This window comes from Dermacentor silvarum, chromosome 1 (genome assembly GCF_013339745.2).
Source record: "Dermacentor silvarum isolate Dsil-2018 chromosome 1, BIME_Dsil_1.4, whole genome shotgun sequence".
Taxonomy (NCBI): domain Eukaryota; kingdom Metazoa; phylum Arthropoda; class Arachnida; order Ixodida; family Ixodidae; genus Dermacentor; species Dermacentor silvarum.
Window position 1 is genome coordinate 193,255,205 of NC_051154.1, and position 6,891 is coordinate 193,262,095.

At 48.4% G+C, this 6,891-nt stretch overlaps 1 long non-coding RNA gene across 1 annotated transcript; it reads left to right on the top strand.

Moving 5' to 3' along the window:
• Window positions 1–21: 21 nt before the first annotated feature.
• On the top strand, window positions 22–2,999 carry LOC125941471 (uncharacterized). Its single transcript, XR_007464356.1, has 2 exons — window positions 22–153; window positions 2,458–2,999. It is a non-coding gene; the product is annotated as an uncharacterized LOC125941471 (long non-coding RNA).
• Window positions 3,000–6,891: the final 3,892 nt, after the last annotated feature.

Here is a 6,891-nt window from a genome sequence, read left to right on the forward strand (position 1 = left end):
AAAATAACCGAGCAATCAATTACGAAACTAGTTCTTCGCATAAACAACTTTCGCTGCGACTCAAAACAAATCCGGTCATATTTGACGGAGCAGGCGAATGCCGACTTGTGGAAGAGTCGACAGAGTCAGTTATGGAGATACGTTGGTGTAAGTGTAAGTATGCTACTCTACGTTATATTTTGCATAAGGACGACTGAAGAAACGCGAAATGGACACACAGAAAATAGGCACACACACAAGTGCTTTGTGTCAGCGCACTGACGCTGCTCCCGCTGACACAGGTGTTGGTTGTAGCAAGCGTCGTAGAATGCGCTAAAACGTTTTGCACCCTTTGGAGCTTACCTTGTCCCACAACGATAATCGTCATCTATCTAGCCCGCGTATCCTTTCTTTAACGCTGCGCGCCCGGTACTTCCAGGTCACCATGGAGGGAAGAAATAGGAGAGGCCCTCGCGTCACGTTTTTGAAGCTGGACCCTTTGCGCCTCCAATCAGCTCATCAAAGCAGAGAGGCGCGAGCAGGGCGCGAGCTTTGAACTTGCATTGTTACCAGCCGCTGGAAGTGTCTGCGGCGAACGCGCGTCAAAACAAAGCCTACGAATCTTCTGTACCAGTTTAGTGAAGTAGACGCGCTCTGTGTTTTTCCGTGGCACGTTGAAGACGACAAAGACCCGCTCCGTGATTGCTTGAGTGTATCTGTTGCTGGCTGACACTCACACTCACAGACCCAAAACAAAACTTGTAAGCTTACACACTACACTCCAAAGTCAGCTTTTCTCGTGAACAAAAGGTGCTGCGAGAAAGACACCGGCAGCAAAAATCTAATCTCACTTGTCACAGACCGAGTGCAACTCGGTCTATGACAAGTGAGGAGCGCGGTTGTTAACAACGTTGACGTTTGGGGTACCAGTCCCAGTGCTCCTTTGCGAAAAACACCACCTGACTTCCGCCACACTTTCTCCAACCACAGGCTGTGCTCGAACGCGTCCGTGGCTCCGTGCTGGCCTCTCCTACGCTTTCCTTCCTCCGTGCATGTCACGAACTGCGCGCTCGTCATCAACGTGACATTGCATTCTCGACAGGAAAGTAGCGAGCTCGTAGTTTTCAAGAAAGGAAACGCAAGCAAGCAGATGACGATTATCGTTGCGGGACAAATAAGCCCTAAATGGTGCAAACATTTTAAAGAGTGCTTTGTAAGCTGCAGACATTTATCAAATTCCTCTTTCATGCCGAATGTTCTACGTAGGCCAGACGGGACGCTGTCTAAATAAAAGAGAACAGTGAAGAAAGGACGTGATGGCTGGCTGGCTCTACATTGTAGCACGTGTCATTGTGTGCTGCTGTTTGAAAAGTGTTTTGTCATATCTCGACACCGCGATGAACTTACTATGGCGATGATATAAGCATCCAAATTGCAAGACATAAGGCTAAGCGCGTAAGGTTTCTTTGTCAATGAATGTGATACAGTGCGCACATGTGGCATCATTGGTTGCGCTTGAGTGTGATTGTGATATGCAGGGCTTATAAATAAGTTAGCGGTTGTGTGTGTCTTTCACGTCCTCGTCATCTATGCGCTTAACCGTTACTTCGTAGTAGAAAAAGTTTGTATTCAACAGCTTCGCCTACTGTACTACCGAACCTACCCACACCCCACTACTCTCCGGAGGTACATGGCTTAAAGCCCCTATATTTATAAAAGTAGCGCCATTCTTAGATCTTGCCGCCACCGCGCTCACCCCGGCGCTTCCTCCTCGCCCTCTCTTAGCCGCCTCCTGTCGCCCCAGCCTCCTCCGCTCCCCCATTGGCCAATCTGTGTCACTTGGAAGTTCGCGTCGCGCTTTTGTATATTTTTTTTTCTTTCCAGCGCGCTCCGACTGCCATTCTCGGGCCTGTGCGACGAAAGTGCTGTACGCACAAACGGATCAAACGTGTTAAGGACAAGAACTTCGTTGTGATGGCATGCTGCTGCGCCTTAAGTTGCCGCAACCGACAAGGCGAGGGAAAAAGGCTTTTTTTGTTTACCATCCGGCGTGCGCAAACGCTTGCTGCACACTTGATATTTGCGCCGTCTCGCATCGTCGCGTTGCTACTTCCAAAACGGCATTATTAAGACCAGTTACTGACTGACGAAGCAAAATCGCGCCTCAAAAACGTCTCCGCAGGGCGCGATCGAAGTTTTCCTCGGATTTCCTCTGGTAGCGCGTTAGCTGTCGTCTGCCACGGCAGGCCCGACGCAGGCGGCGCCACTGTCGATATCGCGCCTCGATCGCGCTGGTCGCGCCGAGCGCGATAGTGGAACGGAGGAGGAGGGAAGTGGATGGCGCTACTTTTATAAATATAGGGGCTTTAATATGGCTGTGGTACAGGCTCATTCACGCTTGGCCAACACGATACCGACGCCTTCCAGATATTTATCAAGCGTCATTTCCTTCTCTTGATCACTCTCTCTCTCTTCCAGATAACGACAAGACACCGACGCCGACCATCGGCCGACTAGTCTGCAGACTGTGACGCGACTGACTTACAGCGAGTCGTCGCAGTGTGACAAGCTTTCGTCACGCCGACAAAACCAGTCTGCCGACCGTCGTCCGTGGCCAGTCGTCGTGAGATCGGTCGCAGAGCGAAAACATCGCACTGACAACGCGATTGCCGAAGCAGCTACGCTTGTATATATGGCTTAATCGCGCTCAAAATGAATGGGAACACGATTTAGTTGAAATGCACGATCTCCGGTATATCTCAGCTGGCGGTGAACGCGACGAAACGCGGACGGCGTCGGCAGTAGCTCTGTCTCATCTTTCAGTGCGTTGCCTCTTTGGTGCTGCTACAATTTCTTGCAGTGAATGTGCAAAATGACCAGAACATGTAGACGCGGGCCGCATTCGTATCCAGCGTCTTCGAGAGTAACTCCTTCATGAGGTTTTCGTAGCCAGGGTGTCGGAACGAAATATTTTTCGCTCTGGTTTTAGTATCGTTCCACTGAAAAAAGTTCCGTTCCGGAAGGTCCTGCTCCGGAACGGAAAAAAAAAAAAATCGTAACGGTTCATAAGAGTTTTGGTTCGCATGCAAAAAAATTTCAAGCAAAGTGACAATCATAGTATTTATTTTTCTCAATAACTTGAGAATAGCTTTCTCAATATTTATGTTTCTCAATATATTTCTCAAATATTCTTCTCTCAATTTATTTGTCTATGTGCGCGGTAACCGTCTTGCGCGTGGTTTGATACAGTAGCGCGAATGTGATGCGGCTGACGACGAGGGCTTCCACTAGTCGTCTCGCCCTCGGTGAGGCCGTCCTTGCTTCGCGGTATTCGGGCTAAGTGGATTATGAGTTCCGAGATCATGCTCAGTGCATTGAGTCAAGGCACTGAGCATGATCCCAGAAGCAGCACGTCATCGAGTGTACCCACCGAAATGTGAGACCGCTGTTGTCCGATAAAACCAACTTGAACGATAAAGGTTCGGTAACAAAGCGTTGTACCCGTAGAAAACGAAACGACGAACTCTTCAGCGCGCAAGCCCTAGGTTTTGCTACGATCCCGATCTGCTGGTGTACCGAACGGGAGGCTTAAGCCCAGACCACACGTGCGCTTGCGGACGCGCGCAAGCTCGTGTCCGCACGCCTTGCGCCTGTCGAGGAATGGCCGTTTGCATCCACAAATACGCGCGACAGCCCGCGCTCACTAGCCTCACTCGTTGACGCCTTGGCAGACGCCTTCGTACTTTGTTATTGACAGTGTTACAAAAATGTAATTGTTATATTTTTCGAGCCAGGCGCGCCGACGCGAGGCAGGCCAGTGCGTGACTGCTGCGACCGGGTCGCAGCAGTCACGCGCGAGATGCATACTTAGAACCATTAGAAGGGAAGCTGCTATAGCCGAACGCGTGTCGATGCTGTATAGCCCACCAATGTCTGTGCCTCGTTTGCTTGTGACGTCGACATCGCTCTAACGACGTTATCAGCAGTTGTACTTCAGTCTTGCTATGCCAGGACGCGCGTATACTCCGTACTGAAGAAGAAGAATGTGCATGTAAAGAGCGCCAGCGTGAATAGGCGCGAAGGTAACGGGAAGCCGAACGCGTGTCGTCCGAAGGATCCGTCACATCGGATAGCCGCTCTGTGACCGATGACCAACAACAGCGTGCCCGTGAGGATCGCCTTCGCGAACAGAAGTGGGCGCGAAAGCATCGGTGACCAGTTGCAGTACATCACAGTGACCACAAAGAATTAATAGCTACAATATGACAAAATAAAGAGAAAATAAAAGACGATAACAACAACCAAGTTACGTGTCTTTATTCCATCAATATATCAATTAACCATACATAACTCAATATAGTTATCAACAAGCACAGCTTCGCTGGTCTTCCATCTTCACATAGTGGGAGGGCTCTGAATTTTTTCCTGGTGGTTCTTTAAGGCCTCTTAAACACACTAACGCTGCCCGGTAGCGACGGCTGCAATTTGAACTTCGTCCATTCTCGTTGCGAACAAGGTGCAATGTTGCGAAACAAAGGTTTTGCCCATTGATAGATATTGATAGAGCCGCGGTGGATGCTCTTCAACAAGGCCGTCTCTGGCTGGACAAGAGGCGCCCAGAGACACTCCTTAAATCTCTATTAGGCCCTCTTTCGCGATGTAAACCCCCTCGAGAGCGGAGCATCAGGCCAGGGAACATCTCTACCCATTAGAAAAAAGCCGGTGGGTTCCCGGCGGCACCGGGATTTTAACTCGGTACCTCTCGCATACGAGGCGGATGCTCTACCACTAGGCCACCTCTGCGGTTACCGCCCTAGATATTACGCCTGCCGAGAGGCTGCTGGCACCTTCTTGGTGTTTGGCGGGACCACAAGTTCTATTCTCGGTACCAGGAGTTAGAAGGAAGCGCGTAAAGCTTCCGCGTAAACGCGACCAGCGCACATTTCTCTGGTGAAATTTGGAGGCCTTGTTCACTAAGATGTGCCGATATTAAAGTCACAGCTTTTTGAAGCCTCGTGCGCGCCTGAGGACGTGTTACACCTGGCGTCCACACGCAGATGTCATCGGCGTACATTGATATCAGGACAGCAGTATATGCGTTCCACGAGACCGACAAGAACAAGATTGAATGGTGTGAGGCTCAAGACACCATGTACCTTGGGGAACATCACGGTGTGTGTAGTGCTGAGAGGTCGGACCGTCATCGGTCTGCACAAAAAAGCTATACCTAGGTGTGACATACAAACTGTGCAGCACGTGCAAATGCTACTCCAGGACGGGCAAGGAAAAAATAAAGGAGCGTCTGTGCTACAAGAATAGAAACCAAAGCTCAGGTGCAATGGATTCCGATATTATCGTTGAGGGCTTCCAGAGGAGCATCGAAATGCATGGTGTCGAATATCGAGCGTTCATAGGGGACGACGATTCTTCAGCCTTACATCAGATCCTTACAAAAGTCGAATGTGACCGTTTTCTAAAGAAGGGCGCGAACCATGTAGTGAAATGCTACACCACTCGCCTCTATATGCAATTGCTAAAGAAACTAAAGGAAGTTCAGCGTACCTGATGGTCTTACAGAATAGTGCACGGATAGGCCATCAAGAATTATGCAAACACTCTGCGGGATGTACAGGGCACTCCAGAAGGAAAGATGCACAGAAAGCAGAACTCGCTCAAGAGCTAACTGCTGACCTCATAAATGGTCCAAAACTTGCGTTTGGTGCCACGTCAAATGCAAGTACTAGGATGTGCGCAAAGAAAAGCTAAACTAAATATCTGCAGTGCATTCGACACAGTGTTCGACGGTCTCGGGTTACGAGCGTGGGCTTCTCGTGCTTTATTTGTAGAGATAAGCTCTCAAGCTTGGACAGACATATATATATATATATATATATATATATATATACAGAGAGAGAGGAAAATCAGAAGCACAACTTCGCGGTTATCTTAGGTTTATTATTTACCCAACAGTTTCGGTCGGTGGACCGACCTTTTTCAAGGGATACAGGAAATTCTCGCAACAGTCTTTTTATATCTTCAGGTAGAGAAAGAAGGCGCCAAAAAAAGTGAGAAAGGAGAGATAGAGAGAGCAAACAAAAAAATAATTAAATAAAAATCCCAGGGAGAGAGCCAATGGCAGGGAGATTACTTGTTGGTAACAGGGTTCTTCACGACGCGTGCTAGTCATTATTGGCAGTGGACAAGTGCTTGATACAGTCCCCATTATGGGTCGCTGTTAAGCGTGTTTAACATGCACAATTGACGGACACGCCTGTCATGTTAAGTTGAACATGCCGAAAAAAGAGAGAGATAGAGAGTTAAAGGAAAGCTAGCAAGACCTGGTCGTGCCAGACAAAGCAAAGCGCAAGGTCGCTGTTCAGCGTGTTTGACATGCACAGTTGACGGACACGCCTGTCATGTTAAGTTGAACATGCCAAAAAAAAAGAGAGAGAAAGAGAGAGAGTTAAAGGAAAGACACCAAGACCTGGTCGTGCCAGACAAAGCAAAGGATAAAACACGAGAAACGCGAAAGAAGAAGAAATAACCTGCAAATATAATAGTAACAGCGTGGCGAAATAAGCATGAAATGAAAAGCAAGGGCAAAACACGAGAAACACGAAAGAAGAAGAAATAGACTGCAAATATGACAGTAACAGCGTGGCGAAATCAGCATGAAATTGAAAAGCAAGGGCAAAACACGAGAAACACGAAAGAAGAAGAAATAACCTGCAAATATAATAGTAACAGCGTGGCGAAATAAGCATGAAATGAAAAGCAAGGGCAAAACACGAGAAACACGAAAGAAGAAGAAATAGCCTGCAAATATGACAGTAACAGCGTGGCGAAATAAGCATGAAATTAAAAAGCAAAGCACAATAATGTGGGTGTTTCGGTCTGCTCCCCCACTGGGGT